The 27,148-nt window shown below is 32.5% G+C and overlaps 1 long non-coding RNA gene across 1 annotated transcript; it reads right to left on the reverse strand.

Annotated features, from left to right (window-relative positions):
• Positions 1-8,819: 8,819 nt before the first annotated feature.
• LOC139844475 (uncharacterized) lies at positions 8,820-11,255 on the reverse strand. The gene is made up of 3 exons (XR_011757973.1): positions 11,193-11,255; positions 10,921-10,986; positions 8,820-9,104 (listed from the first exon to the last, which is right to left on the reverse strand). It is a non-coding gene; the product is annotated as an uncharacterized lncRNA (long non-coding RNA).
• Between the last annotated feature and the right edge of the window lie 15,893 nt (positions 11,256-27,148).

A 27,148-nucleotide genomic window follows, 5' to 3' on the forward strand; every position in this document is an offset into this window, starting at 1 on the left:
GTTGAAATCGTTTTTCAATCCTTTGTCCTAAAACGGCTCCCATTGCAAAATCACTTGCATCGCACATTAGTTCAAATGGTAGATTCCAATTTGGTGTTATCATGATCGGCGCATTAGTGAGTTTTTCTTTAAGAATATTAAAAGATTTGATACACTCATCTGAAAATATGAATGGAGCATCCTTTTCTAGGAGTTTATTCATAAGAGTGGCAATTTTAGAAAAATCTTTTATGAAACGTCGGTAAAAACCGGCATGCCCTAGAAAACTCCTAACTCCTCTAACATTGGTGGGATGTGGAAGTTTAGCAATTACATCTACTTTAGCTCTATCCACTTCAATTCCTTCTTTTGAAATTTTACGACCAAGAACGATGCCTTCTTTAACCATGAAATGGCATTTCTCCCAATTAAGTACTAGATTTGATTTTTCGCATCTACTAAGCATTCGTTCCAGATTAATTAGACATGATTCAAATGTATCACCGAAGACTGAAAAGTCATCCATGAAAACTTCCATGCATTCTTCTATCATGTCATGAAAAATCGTCATCATACACATTTGAAAGGTTGCAGGGGCGTTGCAAAGTCCAAATGGCATGCGTTTGTAAGCAAAAGTACCATAAGGGCACGTGAATGTGGTTTTCTCTTGGTCTTCGGGTGCTATTGGAATTTGAAAATATCCGAAAAATCCATCTAGAAAACAATAGTAACTATTTTCGGCTAATCTTTCCAACATTTGATCAATGAAAGGTAAGGGAAAGTGATCTTTTCTGGTGGCATCATTTAATTTTCTATAATCAATACACACACGCCATCCTGTTATAGTCCTAGTAGGAATAAGCTCATTTTTCTCATTTGTAATGACAGTCATGGCACCCTTCTTAGGCACGCATTGAACTGGGCTTACCCATCGACTATCAGAAATTGGATAAATTAGACTTGCATCTAGCAGTTTAATAATCTCTTTCTTAACTACATCTTGCATATTAGGATTTAGTCTTCGTTGGCGTTGCACATACGTTTTATGACCATCTTCCATAAGGATTTTATGTGTGCAATACGAAGGACTTATTCCTTTAATATCATGAATCTTCCATGCAATGGCTGGTTTATGAGCTTTCAACACAGAAATGAGTTGTGATTTCTCATTTTCAGTAAGAGAAGACGATATTATTACAGGTAATTCAGATTCACCATGTAAATAAGCGTATTCCAAATGGTTTGGAAGTGGCTTTAACTCTAATTTCGGAGGTTCTTCTATCGATGATTTATATCGATATCTGTCTTCTTCTTTTAGCATTTGAATTTCTTCTGTTGTTGGTTCATATCCATTAGCTATTAAGTGTAGCTAACATTTCAGCTTCATCAATTGGTTCATTACCTTCTCCTAAAGAACATTCTCCTGTTCCTTGTAATTCTGGAAATTCTTCTAATAATTCTGCATGTGCATCTATAGTTTGAATATAATAACATGTATCATCTGCAGATTGTGGTTGTTGCATTGCTCTATCAACTGAAAAGGTAACACTCTCGTCCTCTATACTTAGGGTCAATTTCTTACCGAACACGTCTATCATTGCTTTAGCCGTGTTTAAGAATGGTCTTCCTAATATGAGAGGAACTTGAGAATCTTCTTCCATGTCCAGAACAACAAAATCTACTGGAAATACTAAAGTACCAACTTTAACTAGCATGTTTTCCATTATCCCTCTAGGATATTTTATTGATCTATCGGCTAGTTGTATGCTTATTCTGGTTGGTTTCAATTCTCCAAGGTCTAGTTTAGTGTATAGTGAATACGGCATTAGATTTATACTAGCACCTAAGTCTGCCAATGCTTCTATTGAACTAAGACTACCCAGAAAACATGGAATTGTGAAACTTCTTGGATCAGATAGTTTTTCTGGTATCTTATTCAACAGCACTGCTGAACAATTAGCATTCATAGTAACAGCCGAGAGTTCTTCCATTTTCTTTCTATTTGAGATTAGATCTTTCAAGAATTTAGCATATCTAGGCATTCCTGAAATCACATCAATGAAAGGAAGATTTACATTTATCTGTTTAAACATATCCAAGAATTTAGATTGCTCGGCTTCAAGTTTCTCTTTCTTCATTTTACTCGGGTAAGGAAGTGGTGGTTGGTATGGTTTAACATAAGGTTTATCCTTAACTGTGTTATCTTCATTAACCTTTTCAACTACCGGTTCTTTTTCCTTATCTTGATCAGGTTGTGGTTCTTGTGGAGTAGGAATAGCTTCATCAGAAGTTACAGGTATTTCTGGTGGTTTAAGTATTGTACCACTTCTTGTGGTAATGGCTTTAGCTGTTTCATTCCGGGGGTTAGCATTTGTATCACTAGGTAGACTTCCCGGTTTTCTTTCACCTATTAACCTTGCTAGGTTACTTACTTCTTGTTCCAGATTTTGAATAGAAGCTTGTTGATTTCTAAATGCTTGAGCATTTTGTTCATTGGTTTGTTTCTGAGATGTGAAAAACTGCGTTTGAGTTTCAACTAGCTTCGTCATCATATCTTCTAAATTCGGCTTTTTATCATCGGTTTGTTGTGGTGGTTTGTTTTGAAAATTAGGTCTTTGCTGGTTGTAAGTATTATTGGATACTTGTTGATTGCTAGGACCTTGTTGGTTGTTGTATGGAATATTTCGGTTATAATTCTGGTTTTGATTGTAAATCGGTCTTGGCGGTTGATAATTATTCTGATAATTATTTCCAGGCCTTTGGTTTATGTATGAAATATTCTCTCTTTGTTCCATTGTTAATTCAATACTGAGACAATCTTTTGTCAAATGTGGTCCTTCACACTGCTCACAACTAATTCGTATTGAGTGAATATCTTTAGTCATCTTTTCCATTCGTCTCTAGACAGCATCTATCTTTGCGGAAATGGAATCTAAGTCATGGCTAGAATCGGCTCTAGCTACTTTAGATGATCTAACGATATCTTTTTCTTGGTGCCACTCATGTGAGTGGGAAGCAGTGTTATCAATAATTTTGTAAGCATCAGTTTCGGTTTTCTTCATAATAGAACCACCAGCTGCTATATCTATGTCTTTCCTTGTAGTGATGTCGCATCCTTGGTAGAATATTTGTACTATTTGACAGGTGTCTAAACCATGTTGCGGACATCCTCTTAATAACTTTCCATATCTAGTCCACGCCTCATATAGAGTTTCATTTGGCTTCTGTGTGAACGTAACAATTTTTGCTTGAAGTCTTACGGCTTTAGATGCCGGAAAGAATTGTTTAAGAAATTTTTCAACTAAAACGTCCCATGTATCGATCGCCCCTTCAGGTAACGATTCCAACCAATCTTTGGCTTCTCCCTTTAAAGTCCAGGGAAATAACATGAGATATATTTGTTCATCCTCAACTTCTCGGATTTTAAATAGTGTGCAGATCCTATTAAAGGTACGTAAATGTTCATTTGGATCTTCCTTCAGCGCACCACTAAATTGGCATTGATTTGTCACCATGTGTAGAATTTGTCCTTTGATTTCATAATCTGGCGCATTAATGTCTGGATGAGTAATTGCGTGACCTTGGCCAGTGCGTTTAGCTCTCATTCGGTCTTCCATACTTAAAGGTTCCAGATTCTCCATAATTGAATTTGTTGAATCGGAATCACTAGAGGATTCTGATTTAATGGTTCGTTCCTCAACAATCTCTGTTTGAATGATTGGTGGTTCCGGAGGAAAGTTTAATGGTTCAGGATCTACGAATCGTTCCTGAATATTCTCCGGATTCTCAATTGTGAGGTCGGGTTCAAAAAATGGATTATCGGAAATTTGAACTGGAGTACTTGGTCGACTGGATGACGATTCTAAAGAAAAATCAACGGCAGTAATATTTGCTAAATGTCTTGATCTAGTTACAGGTGGTGAACGTACAAAAGGTGGTGAACGTCTTGCTCGGTGCATTCACTGAATATCCTATTAGTTTTTAAAAGGAGAGAAAAATTATAATAAGTTATCCAATCAATAGACTTTTCTGATTTTGCCCACGTTTCGAATAGCCAAAAGATGCAGCAGAGGGGCAGGATTCGTTTGGTCTCAATATAATTGAGGACTGTTTGGCTCCAATAACCCGGTCCACGTACAAATCCAACTATTACTACGAACCAGAAAATTTTGATGTCTATCAATTTAACCACTTAAAATAAATTTTCGTAATTTTAAGAAATTTAGATAAGAAGTAGAATAAAAATCTATGTCCTAAAACTAGAATAGCGAGAAATAAGAAAGAAAAAGAGCGCGTCGGAAAAAGGTCGAAAAAGAAAAATGGTTGAAAAATAAAAGGTGACGAAAAAATAAAAGAAACTTATAAAACTTAAAAACACTTGACTAACCTAACCTTATTACTACAACTAACTTAAAATTATAATCGCAAATTGAGATTACTAATTGGAATGATAATTGATACATAGGTAAAAGTCGTCTAAAAATATTAAAGCTTACAAGTAAAACTATATCCCAAATGGAAATAACTTAAAAAGAAACTAAAACTTAAAAAGGCGTCGCAAAATTCTAAAGCACCTAAATCTTAGTCTAAAGAAAAAGCACTTAAGTAATTCTACTGCAAAGCCTAAAAATCTAGAAGTAAAAATAATTATGGCAAAAACTAAGTTTAAAACTAAATATGAGCTAAAAATACAAATATTACGTTAAAACAATTAAAAAGGGATAAAATATAAAAATATACAAAAAGTTGTAAAAAGTACAATTTTTATAAAAATATTATTTTTATATTATTTTATAAAAGTATTAATTTAAATATATAAATAAAACTAATTAAAACTTAATATAACTAAATGATTAAAATTAAATATTAATTTAATTAAAACCTAAATCTTAATTAATTAATAATAATAATTATTACTCCGTATTAATTGCAGTTAGGGTTTCTGGCAGGCGTGTCAGAAAAAGCTCCGCGAGTCGCGGGGTTCCAGTTTTCAACTCTGGAACAGTTTTTTATTTTACGCGTTTTTTTTTTTTATGTTTTCTATTTTCTGTTTTAAAATCTAATTAAAATATTTATATAATTTAAATAAAACTTATCTTTAATAACTAAGATAAAAATAAAATACTTTATAACAATCTAAAAAAAATAGATTTATATATATTTATATTATTTTTTTTCGGTCTTTTATATTTATAAAATATATTTATAAAATAAATTAAATAAAACTTATATTTTTACAAACAAAAGAAACTTTATAAAACTTAAATATTTAACAAAATCTTAAAAATACTTATATTTTTGTTTTTCTTTTTATATTTTTGAATATTTAAAACGTATTTTTTTAAAAACGAATTTTAATAAAAGTAAACTAAAAATCTTTTTTTTTTTTTTTTTTTTTTGTAGCGTTGCGCTTCCGGCTTTTAAGAGATTCCCCGGCAGCGGCGCCAAAAATACTTGATGTTAAAGCTAAGGGGTATAAAATACTATTAAATTTTACCAGGAAATACTATTAAATACGATACAATTTTACACAAGATATTTATTTATTTAGAGAATGGATATACTTAAACCTTGCTACAATACTTATAGGCAGTGTACCTAATCGTACAGTAGTGTAGTTTTTAGTAAGTCCGGTTCGTTCCACAGGGAATCTTTTTAAACAAAGCTTAACGCTATATTAGTTTACTTTTATAAAAATACAAATATATATATAAGTAATATTATTATTATAAAGGGGGGGGGGGTTTTACCGTTTAATGACCGGTTTGTCGATTTTAAAACTTTAGTCGAGTTAAAACCAAATGTAAAATATTAAAAATAAATACAAGACTTAAATTAAAACGTAAAGTAAATAACGATAATGAAATTGCGAATAATAAAAGTGCGATAAAATAAACTTGCGATAATTAAAAAGTACGATAATTAAAAGTGTACTTAAATACAATAACAATAAAAAAAATGCGATAATTAGAAGTGCAATTAAATATAAAATAAAGGAAATTAAATATGAAATAAAAGAATTATGCTTATTTAAACTTCCGTAATCATGATGTTTGACGTGTTGATTTTAGTTTTATGCTCATGGGTTAATTGTCCTTTGTCCTGGATTATTTAATATGTCCGTCTGGTTTTTGTCCATAACAGTCCATCAGTCATAAATATAAAGTGCGAGTATCCTCGTCAAATTATCCTTATACCCGAAGTTAAATATTCCAACTAATTGGGGATTCGAATTGTAACAAGGTTTTAATACTTTGTTTAATGAATACACCAGGTTATCGACTGCGTGTAAACCAAGGTTTTACTACTTTGTTAACAATTACACCAATTACCCTTGAATGTAATTCACCCCTGTTTCAACAAGTCTATTAACTATTAATCCAGTTCCGTGTCCGGTAAAATGAATAATTATTGGTATTTATAGATATCCCGCCTACCGTACCCAGTCAAGCGTATGTGGTTATATATAAATACGTCAAATTATAAGTTTGTATATTAAACTAACAAGGTATTGTTTAATTAATATAAAACCCATTAATAGCCCATAGTCTAATTTCCACAAGTGTCGTTCTTTTGTCCAAACCCCAATTATGGTACAAAGCCCAATTACCCAATTTTAGTAATTAGCCCAACATCATGATTACTTCGGATTAAATAAGCATAATAATAACTTAGCTACGAGACATTAAATTAAAAAGGTTGAACATAACTTACAATGATTAAAAATAGCGTAGCGTTACACGGACATAATTTCGACTTACACCCTTACAACATTCGCTAACATACCCTTATTATTAGGATTAAAATTAAAATTAAAATTAAAATTAAAATTAAAATATAAATATAAATATATACGATATAGATAGAGAGATGGATATTTTTGGTGATTTTTGCGATCAGAATTCGTTTGCTTTTATAGGGATTTTCAGAGTTTGGGCCTCCGCGACTCGCGGCCCTTTTGGCCTTCAAACTCCGCGAGTCGCGGAGTTTGTAAATACAGCTCACCAGCTTTTGGAGTCTTTCTTGCCGACGATTTATTTATAAATATAATATATATATAATTAATATAATTAATTATATATTATATTATATTTATATACATAGTTAACTTGTAATTTTTAGCCCGTTGCGTCGAGCGTTGAGAGTTGACTCTGGTCCCGGTTCCGGATTTTCGAACGTCCTTGCGTACAATTTTATATTTTGTACTTTGCGTTTTGAATCTTGTACTCTTGTAATTTCGAGACGTTTCTTATCAATAATTGGAACCTCTTTGATTGTATTTTGTACTTTTGAGCTTTTTGGTCGTTTGCGTCTTCAATTCGTCGAATCTGTCTTTTGTCTTCACCTTTTATTATTTAAACGAATATCACTTGTAAATAGAACAATTGCAACTAAAAGCTTGTCTTTCTTGAGGAATAATGCTATGAAATATATGTTCGTTTTTAGCATTATCAAGCACATAGCAAAAATCAGCATTTCAGCACCTGAAATCCAGGGCCTCGCGATTGCGGGCCCTGGTGTGCACAAAATCTCGCGATCGCGAGATTCTCTCTGTCTCCAATTTTTTTTTGTGTTTTCACAATTCCATTCCCGTTTACTCGCAACTCCGATTTACATTAAACTTGGCCAACATGCTTATATATGACTACGTTTTTATGGACAATAGTCGGATACCCGACCCGACCCCGTTGACTTTGACTTTGACCAAGTTTGACTTTTAGTCAAACTTAACCAAATACTTATGAAATCGTTCTAACTTTCTTTTATACTTATATCTTGGATGAAACTTGACAACTTGACTGACATGCTATATAATCGAGTCGTAACGAGCCATAGGACTAATTGAACAACTTTGACCGACCTCGTATTTTACCAGTATTGATACAACCTACTTGTTTAGGTCAAGACTAGCATTCGTTCTTGCACACGTTTACTTGTGAAGTACCTTTATACTCGTGCACTCAAGGTGAGATCATAGTCCCGCTTTTACTCTTTTACACTTATACTTGGGATGAGAAAACATAAACGTTTCGTTTTACTAAGTGAACACAAGTACGAAAACAAACATTCTACGTACAAGTTAGAACGAAAAGCCTCAATTCAATTATCATTAGTTACACTTGTAGGGTGTATGCGAGAACTTATGTTGTGTGGATCAATACGGGTTTGACAAACTCTCATTCGGACGGTTAGCTACCGTTGGCGGATGAAATGTAATTTTGAGTATAGTGTAGTTCTAACACTATGGCAACGAGGTTCGTATACAGTTAAGCCTTGATAATTGGGTGCTCGTGATACAACTTTTAGAATGGTTTACTATTATTTCAACGTCATAAATCTTGTGGTTCAATATAACATGCTTACTAAACCTACGATTTCACCAACGTTTTCGTTGACAGATTTTCTATGTTTCTCTCAGGTCCTTGAATGCTAAGTGGTACATGCTTCCGCACACTATTTTGATACTTGCTTGGATGTCGAGTATACATACATACATGGAGCGTCTTTTGACTTTACTTAAATTGTGTCGCATAGGTTTCATTTGTACTTAAACGTTGTAACGTAACTAGTTTTCGAACTACTTTTGTAAACCTTGAAACATCCTTACATTTGAAATAAATGCGACATATTTTGGTCAAACTTTGTTTTAAAGACTTGTGACTACGTAACGGGACCTAAGTTAACGGCGCAGTCAATAGCGATTTTGGCGGGTCGTTACACTTTAAGAGTCACAAAACGTGGTTACACACCAAGAAGCATCGCTCGGATCTTGGGATGAAAGAGTATCATTTTAAAATCTTTCTTTAGACATTAATAAAATTCATTTGTTTTCATAGTATTTTAATCGTACCTTTTGTTTATAAATTTGTGAGTATCTTGAGCAGCAGGAACTTAGGGAACATGATGATGACGTATTAGATAATACTATGTTTGAGCAGTTATTAGTACAACACCACTCAAATCAGCCAACAATTATGATTTAATACGTTTGCTTTTGTCTAGTTTTCATTGTGACGCATGATTTAATCCTCCTCTTCGCCAGCTCCTAAATGATATTCTTCCTCTCCCGACTAAAACTTTTCTTCATCCTCATCTAAATCCGCAAGAGCACGGTTATCATTAAACTGCAAAATTTCATGTTTATAAGAAGTTCTTAATTAGACAAGAGGCAATATATAATATAATTATATAATTAAACAATAAGAATGATATATATTTAAACACATCACAAGACTTATTTTTGCATGATCTCCATATATATCAGTCGTCTAACACACCAGTTTCATCTCATCATCCTAGTGGAAGAAAAAGAAGTAACCTGATACGCAATCAATGGTCCTCCCGCATACATTATTATGGTATATTAATTAGTAAAAAGATGCATTACTTAAGGATGTGCATGTATAATTAAGGTACGTTAAGGATGTGCTTAATTACCATGATTATATATGCACATCCTTAATTAATGTACCTGAGTCATATTTGAACATTCTTAATTAATGTACCTTTCTTACTAATTAATGTACCATAATCATGTATGCAGGAACAACATTAATTGTGTGCATCATGTTACTTCTTTTTCTTCCACCAGGATGATTAAACTAGTGTTGGACGAATGATATATCTAGAGGTCATGTAAAAGCATGTAAAAGTAAATTTTGTTATATATATATATATATATATATATATATATATATATATATATATATATATATATATATATATATATATATATATATATATATATATATATATATATTCCTTTTATTGTTTGATAATATAATGATATTATATATTGTCTTTTGTCTAATTAAGAGCTTCTTGTAAACATAAACTTTTGCAGTTTATTGATCACCGTGCTTTTGCGGAGTTAGAGAGAGGAGAGAAAAGTTTTGAGCCGGAAGAGGAAGAATACCATTTAGGAGCTGGGGATGAGGAGGATTAAATCAAGCGTAACATAGAAAACTAGACAGAAACAAGCGCATTAAATCATTAATCGTTGATTGATTCGAGTGTTGTTGCATTGATGATTGCTCAAACATAGCATCTAATATGTCATCATCATGTTACCTAAGTTCCTGCTGCTCAAGATACTTGGCGAAATTATAAACAAAATGTACGATTGAAACACTATGAAAACAAATGAATTTTTTTGATGCCGGAAGAAAGCTTTATAAATGATACCTTATCATCCCAAAATTCGAGCAATTCTTCTTGGTCCGTAACCACTTTTTGTGACCTTAATGATAGCCATCATGGCTATACTTAAGAAATTAATTTGTGGAAAGATTATTGTACATTGAATTAGTAGTGATGTGGTTATTTAAAGTTAGTGGGTAGTTATATAAAAGCAATGTATATTTTGATAACCGTCATTTTGAAATGAAAATGACTGATAATCGCTCTTTACAACAATTTAAAGCGTGTTCACGACAACGTTTAGATCGTCGTTAGCAAAATTCAATAGTATAACAGAATAGTTATGGACTCATGTTTTGTAAAAATAGTAATGAATCAAACAACGATTGTTTTTTTTTTTTTTTTTTTTTTTTTTTTTTTTTTTTTTGTATAAAATACCTTAATCTAACAAGTAAATGAGAATCAAATTTACTATTCATTAATTCTAATCTAACAAGGATTACATGAGTTATAATATAGACCACTTAACAATTCTCATGTTATAGTATAATTATTTCTTTTAGAATTTTGTTGATCTTCATAATTACTTATATTATTATATTTAAAAGAGTAATTTATTAGAGTTCACGTATAACTTCTTATATAATTTTTTTCTTTTAAACTTCTTTGCAAGCACGGACTCTTACAATAGTCTCAAATTCATAAATATATAATGTTGACTAATAAACCTTTTTATCTATTAGGAAAAAATTGTACATACTGAACATGAAACATGGAAAGAGAAGAAAAACGAAAACAAACCTTAAATAATGGATAGAGGAGTTAGAGTGGTCGTTTTCAATGATGACCAAAAGATAACTCACAAGCCTATGAAAAATAAATTTGTTACTTTAATATGAATTTAACTTGCCACAAAATAATGTAACTATGTTGTAACTGTAACTAGAGACTCTGAATACATTACAGAAACATAGCAAGTTTTAGTGGAGTGATGTTGGGTTGTAGATGCCCCCAATACATGTAGATGCCCCCAATACAATAATAATAATAATAATTCAACCAAAAATTTCCACCTGCTTTGTCGTCAAGTTCTTCTCGTAATTGCGTTATTTGTTGCTGCTCATGCGCTGATTGCAACACAGATCTGCTTTTTTCCTCCTATAAATCAATCAGATAGCTCCTAGAGTCCTAGAAGTTATTCATATATTTCAGTCTTCAAATTCGTTCATTATTATGCGCTAAAAAGCACATATAAAAATCAGAAATACAAGAGGGATGCTATAGACTCGAATTCGTGTAATCTACTTCTTCGATTACAACAAGAGAAGTATTATTAACAACCATAGACAAAAAAATTTAGTATAGCTTAGAAAATGAAAAAAACCCAATCACGTAAGGAACGTAACAGGGCTCATACTTGCATTGTTAATATTAGCATTATGCTACATTTCACATTGAGGGAGGGAGCAAAATTTAAGATATAGTTTTCTGCTACTTATCAAACTATCAGCAACATACAAACATTGTCAACAACAAAAGTGAACAAGCAAGCAGGTGTTACCTTTGACACGTTAATTTAATCTACTCATATTGGTATCTAGTAGCTAACCAACTGAATTAAATATTATCCACGGACATAATTTTTTTTTTTTTTTTTGTAAACTGAAACCTTGTGTAATTAATCAATCGAAAACCTAAAGTAATACAATCCAATCATACTTCCTGCATCGATGTAATTAATCAATCGAAAACCTAAAGTAATACAAACCAGTCATACTTCCTGCATCGATTTCTTAGGGCTTGTAATATAAATCTCAAGTTAACTGAAACTCCTATGTACAGTAATAAAGAAGGTGTGACATTAATTAATGAATGACAGAACATAATAAGGTCGAAAAGATGATTAATTAAGTCTCATATCAAAGATTAAAAGTAAAAAGTACCAAGCTTCACAATTAAGGATGAATCCATCTCAAAGACCAATCGTCGAGTCTTGATTTCCCATAACCTAATAATAACGAGCCTTGTGTGTAACGATGGTGGAAAACCTGTAGCTTGTTGACGGTAACAACGGTTAAGGTTGTCGAGTGCTTTTCAATAAGAATGGGAATGGAAGCGGCGAATTTGGACAGCGTTAAATGTTGTTGGCTGTGCTAAGTTGGTGCTTTTAACCATAGAGGTGGGCCTAAAAATATAAAAGTTGTATGATTGGTGGTAGTTTGAATGTTGACCGTTGACCGTTGAATTGACTGCAAAGGGTTTTAACTTTTAAACAAACATCTATAATAAACTTCTAAAATAATGAAATCATCGTTAAGCTAAATTATTCATTATTTTTCATAATAATGATGTTATAATTATATATTAATTTAATTACAAAATATATAAAATCTTTTATAAAATGAAGTATTAATCTCTCCTAAATTGTAATTTTATTTTTCTAAAAAAAATTAAAAGTCATTTATTATTATTAATAATTATTATTATTATTAAAAATATAAATATAAATACAAATACTCAAATTTAAGCGAACTTTATGTTTGTAAAATCAACGACAAGTTTCTTAGTCGGAATCCGTGGTTCCACGGGGCAATAAACTAAATGACTTTAACATTTACATTCACTTAATACCTAAAACATATCATTAAACTGTTTCGTTTAAACAAACTCGTGTTTTCACGGGTCATTTCACTAGTTATTATATTATATTATATTATATTATACCTGCATACTAAAACACGCGCCATATTTCGTCGTTTCAGTTCTATCGAATTGTCGTTTTGAGTTTACGTTCACACTACAAACGGTCCCTCAACTTCGGCTTAATTCACACAACGGCCCCTCAACTTTACACTTTTTCAGGGATAAAAAATGTAAATATATAATTTTATTAAAATAAAAGAAACTAATTCCACCCGAATTTTTAACGTGTCATATCTTCTCGCTCGGTGCGAGTTAAATTTTTCCCAGACCACCGTTCAACTCGAAAAAATCTAATGAACACAATGGGACTAACTACGCGCGAAACGGACATCGTTAAAAAAACACTAGATAACGGGTCCTATATTCTCGCTCGGTGGGAGTTAAATTTTTCTGACACCACCGTTTAACTCGAAATAATTTTACGAACACAACGCGATTAACTATACGCGAAACGGATATCGTTAAAAAAATACTAAATATTTCGGGCTATATTACATACATATACATATACGTCTAACAAACAACCCAACTTACTAGATATATTAGGTACCAAACAACGTATATCCAAATTCGACCGCACATCGAATACAACCGCAGCAACACGCGGTCGAATTTTTTTCTAGTTATATCCAACACACAATTTTATAGATACACCTAAATTTTCTATAGTGACTTTAAATGATGTACTATAAAACTTTCTTGTTAAAAATTATTGAAGGATATTTTTATAAATTATATACCTATATCTAAAAGGCAAAGGCCAAATGAATAGTACTATTCATTTTTCCACTTTTCGCAAACTTAACCCCCCAACTTTTATTAAAATACAAATCGCACCCCACTTTACACTCTTATTAAAATACAAATCGCACCCCCACTTTATACTTATATTTTTTTCCAAATTTCACAAACTTAACCCCCTAACCTATATCTAAAAGGCAAAGGCCAAATGAATAGTACTATTCCTTTTTCCACTTTTCGCAAACTTAATCCCCCAACTTTTATTAAAATACAAATCGCACCCCACTTTACACTCTTATTAAAATACAAATCGCACCCCCACTTTATACGTATATTTTTTTCCAAATTTCACAAACTTAACCCCCTAACTTTTATTAAAATACAAATCGAACCCCCACTTTACTAACTTTTTTTTTACTAATACTCAATTTTCACAAACTTAACTATATACCTATATTTTTTTACTAACTTAACTTTTTTTTTTTTTACACTCTTATTATATACCTATATCTAAAAGGCAAAGGCCAAATGAATAGTACTATTCCTTTTTCCACTTTTCGCAAACTTAACCCCTCAACTTTTATTAAAATACAAATCGCACCCCCACTTTATACTCTTATTATATACCTATATCTAAAAGGCAAAGGCCAAATGAATAGTACTATTCCTTTTTCCACTTTTCGCAAACTTAACCCCCAACTTTTATTAAAATACAAATCGCACCCCACTTTACACTCTTATTAAAATACAAATCGCACCCCCACTTTATACGTATATTTTTTCCCAAATTTCACAAACTTAACCCCCTAACTTTTATTAAAATACAAATCGAACCCCCACTTTACTAACTTTTTTTTTACTAATACTCAATTTTCACAAACTTAACCCTCTAACTTTTATTAAAATAGAAATCGAACTCCCACTTTATACGTATATTTTTTTTAAATTTCACAAACTTAACCCCCTAACTTTTATTAAAATACAAATCGAACCCCCACTTTACTAACTTTTTTTTTTAAATAAAACCAGAACGCTAAAAGAGGCAACTTTCACAAAAGGAACAACCCTTCAATGTTAGATGTCGAAAAAATTTCTTTTTTACAAAATAGATCAAGACTTTTTTTTTTAACTCGCATTCAAAACGGAGCCCCCGGCGCGAAGCGAGGGCTCCACATCTAGTTATGATCAAATGATGGTGGATGAAATAATTTAAGTGTTGGAAATATCAATTTCTGAGAAGAAGGTGTGAGGAAGAAAATAAATGTTGGGCCTCTATTCTTTAATTGATCCAATGAATTGAGTTTTTCGAGTATTAATAAAAAAAAATTCCTTTAAAGAATCCAAACATGCAACTACATAACCAACTATTTTTTTTAAAGGAAACATATTATATATATATATATATATATATATATATATATATATATACTAGGTTTTTGAGCCCGTGCGTTGCACGAGTGTGTAAAAAACCGTAAAAAAGGTAATTTGCAGTTCATATTGGTATGTAAATAGTGACAGTAACATCACCATCAGCCCATAGTATGATATTGTCCGCTTTGGACACAAGCCGATCATCGACGGGCTACCCGCGCACGAGTACAACCCCGGATCGCACTTCAAACTCACGGATTTGCTTCTCGGGTAAACACTCTCAAAACGCGTCATACCAGAAGAGGTATCCACACCCTTATAAAGAGTGCTTTGTTTTCCTCTCCCACCGATGTGGGACGAGTCTGTTACAACTCTCCTCCCCTTCGGGACACTGCGTCCCCGCAGTGCACATCGATGCGGGCCCCAGCTCTGATACCATAAGTAACATCACCATCAGCCCGTAGTATGATATTGTCCGCTTTGGACACAAGCCGATCACCGACGGGCTACCCGCGCACGAGTACAACCACGGATCGCACTTCAAACTCACGGATTTGCTTCTCGGGTAAACACCCTCAAAACGCGTCATACCAGAAGAGGTATCCACACCCTTATAAGGAGTGCTTTGTTTTCCTCTCCCACCGATGTGGGACGAGTCTGTTACAGTGACGCTAATAAAAATAGGAAAAGTATAAGAATTATTTAAGAGTCCGTGTTGTTGACAAAATTTAAAAATTCTTTTGAGTTTAAGAGCCCGTGGTGTTGACAAATTTAAAAGGATTTTGAGTTTAAGAGCCCGCAGTATTGACAAATTTTAAAAGTGATTTTGGGTGGTGTTTGTAACTTAATGTCTACACCTTTTTTTCTCACCATTAATATATTTTTTATATATAAATTATATAGTATGCAATATTTATAGAAAATATGAGTGCATTAAAATTTGTTACTGAACGTAACATTAGTTTAAAATCTAAGTTATATTATTTTAGAATTATTATATACAATTATTTTTTGAATAAAAGTGTAACCCGTGAGTTTAATTTTAGAAAATTTATTAGTCATTTCAGCAAAATAATGGTACTCGGGAGAGTCGTCGTTTATAATTAATATTATAATAGTTTTATTTGCATGTTCATAAATATTTGAAGGACTTAAACTGTAAATTCAAATCACGTCCATATTTATTGCTAAAAATAAATGCTCCGTTGGTAGTGCATCGAAGCTCTGTGTCAAATACAATTTATTACGTTGTTCGTAAAATTATTTCGAGTTGAACGGTGATGTCGGTGGAACCTAACTTGCGGCGAACAGAAAAATAAATCCGTTAAAATATTTAGTGAATTTTGTTTCCGTACATATTAATTTTGATATGTCTAATACTTCGTATATTATGATATCACAATATAATTATATATATATATATATACCAAAAATAATACTCCATAAATAGATTAGATATAGATAATACTCCCGTACTTATTATTAAGTATTATTATTATTATTTTTTTAAAGCATTATTAAGTATTATTATTATTATTATTAGTTTATTCCAACTAATTATTGATAACTGTGTTTTTATATTTATCCGTGATTATTTGTCGTACACTCATGTTCATATCATCAAAGTCAATCTTGTATTTTGTTACCGTATTTTGTTACGGTATTTTGGTAACAATTTTGTAATTATGGATAATATATCTATATATGTTGTATGTATAATTAATTCAATTAAATTAGAAAATGACACATAAACAAATACCTTTTTGTTATATATATATATATATATATATATATATATATATATATATATATATATATATATATATATATATATATATATATATATATGTATATATATATTATATACATATATATGTATATATATATATATATATATATATATACTAGTGAAATGACCCGTGAAAACACGGGTTTGTTTAAACGAATATATATATATATATATATATATATATATATATATATATATATATATATATATATATACACACACACACACACACACTAGTGAAATGACCCGTGAAAACACGGGTTTGTTTAAACGAAACAGTTTAATGATATGTTTTAGGTATTAAGTGAATGTAAATGTTAAAGTCATTTAGTCTATTGCCCCGTGGAACCACGGATTCTGACTAAGAAACTTGTCGTTAATTTTACAAACATAAAGTTCGCTCAAAGTTGAATATGGCATCACCCGATCCATATCCTATCCATTATCATCCCTAAATGTGGACTTACAAAACCCAAACATTCAGTACACAAGAAGGCCTAGACTTAAGCCAAATATTCACACAATATACAAATAGAACAAGGAGATTAGCATCATCTCGTATCACAGTATCCTGGAGAACCAACCAAAAAGCAGCATCTCACATCGCAGTACTTGGAGAACCACCAATTAACCTGGATCGAAGGTGTGATTATGAACCGAAACAGAGTTAAGGCGATCTACCCTTAACTCAGTTTCGGTTCATAATCACACCTTAAGACTAGTGAAAATGTAACTTTTTCAAAGATTTTCGATGCAGAAAACAAATCAAGTTATTTAATGAAGTAAGTAATGTTGATGACTCTTATAATTAAATAGATTGTATTAATTAATATTATTGGTTCAATATCTTTCTCTAAATATTAAAATACGATATAGAGGTAAGTTGCAAGTGAAAGTGAGGTATCTTGAAAATGGTTGGAGGGATTAGGTGGACCCGAGAAGGGATATTGAGAAGGAGATAATATTACTAATGGTTGGAGAGTTTACATGGAAGCAAGTGAGAGTTTACAAATGGAAGGTAGGGAGGGTTTGAAAGATACAACTTAGTAACCTACGTACCAAAAGAACCCCCATGTACACCTGCTACACAAACTCATTTACATTGCCTATAAATAAAGGGAAGGAAACAATAAGATTCATAAGTAAAAATATCAATAAACACTCACACATTCACATATCATCTTTCACAACCATCATATACAATACTGGAAGCAAATAAAGAGTTGATATATAAAACTTTTTATGTCAATATCATGAATCAATAAAGATATGTCTCTTTATCCACAATCGTTCGGTTCCTATTAAAGATCAGTGGCGTAAAATCAATTACACTCAAAGTGTAATATGAGTTACCAAATAGGGAATCGCCACCCGACACGATGAACCACTCATAAACTCTCATATTAACTTAAGGAATATAACCCATCTTTATGAGTGATATCGTTAATCAAGTCAACGAGTAAGGTCATTACGAGCCATATTCTTGCCTTGTAATTTGACGTATCATCATTATTCAATATGGTTCAAACTTTGGTTGGAGGTGCATTTGATGATAAAGAGGCGACTACATTCTTTCAGATCCAAAGTATTTAGTCGCATTAGTTAGCCACGGTTTCATCAACAATTACTTAATGCACGTTTAATGAGATATGACACCTTCGACGACTACCTTACCAAAACTTTTGGCGCTCAACCTAAGGTTAAAAACTATAAAAACTGGAGATCATAAATATATTAAGTTGTAGTTAATTATTTTTGCCACGAAAAATTAATTGCTATCGATAGTTGATGATTTGGTATTGCATTGGGTGGGAGCAAGACAGTTGATGATTTGGGTCCCATGGGTTGCATGATACAAGGAACACACTTGCTCTTAACTTCAACAAAGCTACAACTAAGCTCACCGGATGATTTGTCTGGCTTCCAAATGCGTGTTACAAATTTGGAGATGCATATGATGCCATTATTAATGATACTAGATTAAGACCTGCGAATTCGCAGGGTTTTTTAAGAGTCAAATCAAAATTTCTATTTGTCGCATTAACATTATTTTATATAGTACTACCTCCGTCTCATTCCAATAGTCCACAGACAAAAAACACGCAGTTTTAGGAAATCCCACTAACTTCATTTCTCCACCAATGAAATATCTTCTCTTTCCAGATCCACCAATGAAATATCTTCTTTTCTTTCTATTTATGGAAGTGGACTATCAGAATGGGACAGCCCAAAATGGAATACTGCCCTATTGGAATGAGACGGAGGTAGTATTTGATAGGTTAATTATAAAGCAAAACAATATTAGAAGTAACGATGTAATAATATTACAAACACCAAATAACACAAAGTTGTAAACCATAATATCATAAAAAAGCGAGACGTTGTAGTTAAATTTTATGTCGATTTTCCTACAACCTACTCCATGCTTCTAATCTTTTAAGGTGTTGACGAATTGTATAGAGAGCGAAAGGCGTTTGCTTTATTATACTTTGGATTGTTAGGAAGAGAGGATCGCCTGGATGTTGGGAGATACAAATTTGAGAGAAAAATAACTCTATTACTCACAAGAATAGATTACACGAGTATTTACAAAACTCTAAAAAAAACTCTCAAACTCACACACACTATCTAGGTTGTGATTACACTTCTCTGAGTGATTTTTGGGATGATTTACAATGAAAGTTTGCATCTCTATTTATAGCAAACATTCTATGGCGGTGAATGGTGTGAACGAGGAAGGTTGGCGGAAGTTGGCGGCCGTCATCGTGTTCAAGTTTGCTTCTTCTTCATGAGTTGTTCAAAGATGTCTTACTTTGAACATCTAGAAAGATTAGGCTGGAAACCACTGGAAACCATCAATTCTCCCCCTCCAGTCAAATCCACGAACATTCCAGTTATGTCTCTACATAACTCCAACTTCTCTCGAGTCACCACCTTTGTTAACATATCCGCAGGATTTTCCTTTGTATGGATCTTCACTAGTCTCAACAGTTGTCGATCAATTACCTCGCGTATCCAATGATAACGAATATCAATATATTTTGTACGGGAATGGTACATGGAGTTCTTGCTCAAATCTAGAGCACTCTGACTGTCACAATATACCTTGTACTCCTTTTGCTTGATTCCAAATTCTTGAAGATAACACTTTAACCACAACATTTCTTTTCCAGCTTTCGCGGCAGCAATATTTTCTGCTTCGGTTGTGGATAATGCAACACACTTCTGTAGTCTTGACTGCCATGAAACAGCTCCCCCTGCAAAAGTGTAAATGAATCCTGAAGTAGATTTCCTACTATCAGGATCTCCGGCCATATCCGCATCTGTATAGACTTCCAAGATTGGATCAGCTCCCCCGTAACAAAGACATAGATTCGTTGTACCCTTAAGATATCTGAGAATCTATTTTACCGCATTCCAATGCTCTTTCCCGGGGTTCGAGAGAAAATGACTCACTGTTCCCACTGCGTGAGCAATATCGGGCCTTATACACACCATTGCATACATCAAACTTCCAACTGCTGAAGAATATGGTACTGAAAACATCTCCCCGATCTCTTCCTTGGACGAGGGACAAGAACTCTTGCTTAACTTGAAATGGTTGGCTAATGGAATGCTAACAGGTTTGGCATTGCTCATATTGAACCGTTTAAGCACTCGTTCAATATACTTCTCCTGAGATAGCGATAACCTTCTATTCTTCCTATCTCGGGTAATCTGCATTCCCAAAATTTGTTGAGCCTGTCCTAAGTCTTTCATGTCAAAAGACTTAGAGAGTTCCTTCTTCAGCTGGTTGATCTTCGTTGCATCTTTCCCTACGATCAAAATATCGTCTACATATAGTAGAAGAGCAACGAAATCTCCTCCAGAAAACTTCTGAATGTAGACACACTCATCTACTGCAGTTTTCTTGTACCCTTGACTCACCATGCACGAGTCAAACTTCTTGTACCACTGCCTAGGTGCCTGCTTCAAACCATATAAACTTTTCTTCAGCTTGCATACGAGGTTATCTCCTGAAACCTCAAAACCTTCCGGCTGCTCCATGTAAATTTCTTCATGTAAATCTCCATGAAGAAAAGCTGTCTTTACATCCATCTGTTCAAGCTCCAAGTTCATACTTGCGACCAATCCAAGTATGACTCTAATTGAAGTCATCTTGACTACTGGTGAAAATATCTCGTCAAAATCAATCCCTTTCTTCTGTTGGAATCCTTTGACTACAAGCCGTGCTTTGTATTTCACCACTTTTCCACTACCATCCTTTTTCAGCTTGAACACCCATTTGTTTTTCAGTGCCTTCTTCCCACGTGGAAGTTCTACAATCTCATAAGTTTGATTTTTCTGCAGAGAATCCATCTCATCCTGCATTGCAAGCAACCATTTTTCTTTATCCTTATGAGTTACTGCTTCATGAAAACTCTCTGGTTCTCCATCTTCAGTAAGTAGAAGGTACTCGGATTCTGGATATCTACTCGATGGAATCCGACCTCGTTCAGATCTACGAACTTCTGGAACATTCTGAGGAGATCCACCATTATCTTGACCTTGTGATGGTGCTGGAACGTCTGGCAGATGGGATTGTGGCTCCCCCTGCTCAACACCGTCATTTTCCTCATTATCTTCTACTTCTGGTATTTCATCTTGCACTGTATATTCATTTCTCATGAATGATTCCGTTGTTGCCTCTGGCACCTGAGCAGCAACATTTGATTTCTGAGATATTGTGGGCTTTTCAATATCTTTTATTGTCTGGCTTTCATGGAACACTACGTCCCTACTTCTGATCCCCTTTTTCTCCTTTGGATCCCATAATCTGTATCTAAATTCTTCATCTCCATAGCCTATGAATATGCATGGAGTGGTCCTTGCATCCAGCTTCTGCCTGAGTTCCTTAGATACATGTGCGTACGCCAAACATCCAAATACTCTTAAGTGAGAGTATGATAGATCCTTTCCAGACCAAAGTTTCTCCGAAACTTCAAAATTCAGTGGTACTGATGGAGATCGGTTGATCAAGTAACATGCGGCTCTGACTGCTTCTCCCCAGAATAGCTTTGGTAGCTTAGCCATACTGAGCATGCTCCGAACACGTTCCATGATTGTTCGGTTCATTCTTTCTGCTATACCATTATGTTGAGGGGTATGTGGGACCGTCTTCTCATGTCGGATGCCATATGATCTGCAATAGGCATCGAACTTCCTGGAAGAGTATTCACTGCCGTTATCGGATTGAAGACACTTTAACTTCTTTCATGTCTCACGTTCTACCTTGACATGGAACTGTTTGAAGTAATCGAACACCTGGTCCTTCGTTCGTAAGAAATATACCCACACCTTTCGAGAAGAATCATCGATAAACGTCAGAAAGTATCGATTGCTGCCAATTGATTCAACCTCTAGGGGACCGCAAACATCAGAGTGTACCAGATTGAATAACTCTGATTTTCTCGTTGAAGAGGAATTAAACGAGACTCTATGCTGCTTACCAAACAAACAATGATTGCAAGGATCTAGCGCAGCATCCTTGTCTACATTGATAAGCTCCTTCTTTATTAGGGTAGAAACCCTTTCTCACTCATGTGACCGAGTCTCTGGTGCCATAATTTTTGTGAAGCCTCCTTTTCTACAACATTAATGCTGTCTGTGCAGATCTTCACACGAGTCTTGTACAGTGTGCCACAAATGTGTCCCCGAGCGACTATCATAGCGCCTCTTGATAATTTCCATGTGCCTCTACTAAAATGACTATTATAGCCCTGTTTGTCGAGAGTTACTCCGGAAAGTAAATTCAGCCGAAGATCTGGCACATGGCGGACATCCTTCAGAGTGATTGTGCTCCCAGAACTTGTCTTTATCTTGACATCACCAATTCCGAAAATCTCAGCGGAACTGGAATTTCCCATCTTCACAGCTCCAAAGTCAGCAGCTTTGTATGTTGTGAAATATTCCTTATATAGAGTCATGTGGTAGAAAGCTGCAGTATCTACCACCCATTCCTTGTCTTCTCGTGAGACATGAAGGCATGTCTCATCATGGGTTGAATAATAAGCTACATCATCAGAGATAGTCACTAATGTTTCTCCACCCTTATTCTTCGGCTGTGAACTGCTTTGACCTTGTTCCTCTTTCAATCTATAGCAGTTCTTCTTCATATGTGCCTCTAATCCACAATGATTGTAGTGACACGAACTTTTTCATGTTTATATATATTATCTGAGATTGATATTTACATGACTATATGTTTCCAACGTGTTAAGCAATCAAACTTGTTAAGACTTGATTAAATGAAATAAGTTTCATATAGACAATTGATCACCCAAGTTAACCGGCGATTCACGAACGTTACAAAATTGTAAAAACTACATGTTGTGGTATATATAGATGTGACAACCCGGAAATTTCCGAGTTAATTTAAACAAAAACTTTATATGATTTCATTAAACTTCGCCTGTTCCCGACGATTCACGAATAACCGTTTATAAAAGATATGTAAATATATATGTGTGTATATATACATCATTATTATTATCAAGTATTATAATTATTATTATTATTATTAATTATCATTATCATTAATATAATTACTAATATATTATTAATATATTAGTATTAGTATTAATACTTAACATTAATATTAAAATAATGAAATATCATTATTATTATTAATACTATTATTATCAAAATTATTATTGTTATCATTTATCATTTATTATTATTATGATTTAATATGATTATTAGTATCATTAACATAATCTGTTATTATTATTATTATTATTATTATTATTATTATTAGTATAATCATTATTAGTATTATTATTACTAATATTATTGTTATACTTATTATCATTATTATTGATATTATTATTAATTATATTTATTATTATTATTAATATAATTATTATTATTAGAATTATTATTATTAACATAATTATTATTATTTACTTTTAATCAGTAATATTTAATAATTGAAAACAAGACAGATACCTAATTTAGGTCATTAGTTTTTTATTCGTGAATTTTTTTTATCTGCTATTTTTTATATCCTTGTGATCGTGATCCTCTTCATCAACCATTATCATTAAATAATGAAAAATCAATCCTTTACACGTTCGATTTACATCATCATTATCATTATAAATGCTATCCTATACTGTAAATCATGAATCAAAAACAGAAAAATATATTAATAATAACTGTCGACCTCTGTTTTGTTCATAATTCCAAAAATCACAGAATCGATTCCATTTTAAAATCTTTAAACGCAGTTTTGTTGGAAATCCCTTAGTGAAACTGTGTGCAAAATCTCAGGTTCCAATTTCCAATACCGAATTCAAATTTTCGAGTCAAAGATTTAATATAAAAAGTCAACCGATCTTCCTTTGAAGAAATTCGAATTATATTTTATGATTAAGGTAAAATTGATACTTTCTAAAGTTTCAATGAATGTTTTCTAATATATTTCATGTTATACTTTTTATTTAAAACGATCTGGAAATTGAGAATGGGTTTTGAGTTCATCATCGTGTAACAGCGAGCAGTACATTTTTATTTTTATTTTTTTTGTTTTAAATAATCTAATCAACTACTAAACGATTATGTATAAACTTTAAATCCTAAAACTAATTAGTAACTCGTTAATTAGTTGGATTCGTCCCTGGGTCGATTATAAGGTGAAGAAGAAGAATAGAGAAAATAAAATGTTTAAATTAAATATATATATAGATTCTGATATTATCAGAAAAAGCATAAGTGGCAGAATGGTTTGAGAGTGTTGACGGGTTTCGAGAGGTCTCGGGTTCGAGCCTGGTTCGTGGCAATTCTTTTTAGGAAAGCTTTCTTTAAAGGGGTATACACTTTTTATTTTATTTCTATTATTATTATTATTGATAAATTACTATTATCATTACTAATACTAATAACATAACTATTATTACTATCTTTAATATAATTTATAAATCATACTATTATCATTGTTATTATTATGATTTTATTATTATTATTATTATTATTATTATTATTATTATTATTATTATTATTATTATTATTATTATTATTATTATTAGAGTTATAACTATTATAATTATTAACATCACTAATAAAAGTTACCACATATTATTATTAACATAATTAAAATTATAATTATAATTACTGTTATTATTGTTACTACAAAAATTATTATTACTAGCATTATTAGAAGTATTATTATTATTATATTATTATTATTATCATTTTTACAAAAGTTAACATTTTTGTTATCATCAAACTATATTATTATTATTATTATTATTATTATTATTATTATTATTATTATTATTATTATTATTATTATTATTATTATTTAAACCTTATTATGATCATTATCATTTTTACTACTAATATTATTATTATTATTACAAAATAATACGACTCTTTATTCATTATCATTATTAATATTGATTGATCAAATAAATACTTATAAATAGAATATACAAAAGTATGGATATAGAAATATATAACAAGTGAAATAATATATATAAACTTATTCGATTACAAGTATATGTGTTAATATATATATACTTGATATAGGTTCGTGAATCCAATGACAACTCTGCACTTGTTCAGTGCCATCAAACGCATAATTACTACAAAATATCGTATCGTATCGTGAGTTTTCATAGCTCCCTTTTTACATATATTTTTGGGCTGAGAATACATGCGCAACTTTTATAACTATTTTATACGTTAGACACAAGTACCAACTGTTAAACTATGCTATACCTGACTATGTCCAACAAAGTCCCTACAGTGATATTTTTAATTGCTCGTTGAATACATTCTTAATTATTGGGGATAGGCCTATCGGGAGTAACGTCCCTGATACATTTGACTAAGTCTTTGTATTACTTGATAATGAAATTAAACGACAAGGACAGAACAACTTGTCACGGGGCAAACAACATTTAGTCTAAATATCACGCACTGGCATAACTTTTTGATCCTGCGGGAGATCAACTTGACTAGATCTGAGTGATCTACTTATGAAAACAAATCTTGTGGTCTAACACTATTACTGAAATTATTATTTATCACAAACCTATGAACTCACTCAACCCCGTGTTGACTTTTTAAGCATGTTTATTCTCAGGTACTTAAATATTGCTTTTGCTGTATATCTACTGCTTTGATGATGATTGCTTGCTATGCTTGGAGTATTCATTACAAATCATATCAATTAAAGACATATTTATCTTCCGCTGCAAAACTCAACAAAACGTCTCATGTAGAGTCGTTCTCGTTTATACAACTGTGATTTGATATAATTAGACACAAATACCCCAGGCCCTATTTGGGGGTGTCATAGATTGGTATCAGAGCAGGTTGTTGTAGAGAACCAGGATTGCATTTTATGTGTGCCTTATACAATTAGGTACCTTAGCAATGTAGGACTACAACTTTCCCTGACCATAGTGCCTTTAATTGTTGTCTTTAACTGTTAAATGCTATACTATGCCTTAGAAACTATGCTTATTAAATTTTTAATATTCCTTAGAATGCCGAGCCAATCAGAGAACTCTGTCTACTCTCCAATTATGCCACCACATTCAAATGCGACACCTATTGATTCTGCTGACTCTGGCTCTAATCACTCACCGGTATATAAACCAATGAGTACTTCTGAATGGGAAGCTATGCAAAGCCTTCCTAACTACAATGGTGACTACTCATGCTACGAGCCCGAAAAAGAGCCTATTGAGGAATCGTCTAAAAACTTATCTCTAAAGAGAAAGCAAACCGAAACCGCTACTGCTGATGAAGCCGGTCCATCAAAAAGGGCTAGCTCACCATCTCGTGAAAACATCGCTCAGATAGAGGCGCGTCTAAATAACCTAGAGAAAGAAAACAAAATCTTGAAAGAGATCATCATAAAATCCTTCGAAACTCAAACCGAAAGGCTAGAAGAACTTGTAAAGTATAACACAGAAAAAGTGATGGAGAAGGTGATGAAAGTGAAGGACGATGAAGAACGCAATACCCGCTGGGGAAAACAATCTCTTGCCTATTTGAGAGAAGATGTTGACTTTAGATTTAAGATGGAGGAAGACCACATGAATAATCAACTTTCTATGAGGGACTACATGTACCATTTAATCAACAATGATGTTTCCAATCTTTATGATAACCTCGAGTATCTTTATGAGGAACAAAAGGAGAAGAACGAGAAAGTTGAAAAGTTTATGAAAAAGGTTGAGGACGAGAAAAAGAAATATGAAGACTACTTCAATCTTAATATTTCCTAGTTATTTTTTTCCTATTTTCTATCTATGCAAAGGCTAGGCCTTAAACTATCTCTATCCCCGAATCGTGTAATAAGAAGACTTGTTTAAAGCCTCGTTCTTAATAAAATAAAGTGTTTCATTTATATCATATATTCATCTTTATCCC

This window comes from Rutidosis leptorrhynchoides, chromosome 4 (assembly GCF_046630445.1).
Source record: "Rutidosis leptorrhynchoides isolate AG116_Rl617_1_P2 chromosome 4, CSIRO_AGI_Rlap_v1, whole genome shotgun sequence".
NCBI classification, from domain to species: Eukaryota; Viridiplantae; Streptophyta; class Magnoliopsida; order Asterales; family Asteraceae; genus Rutidosis; species Rutidosis leptorrhynchoides.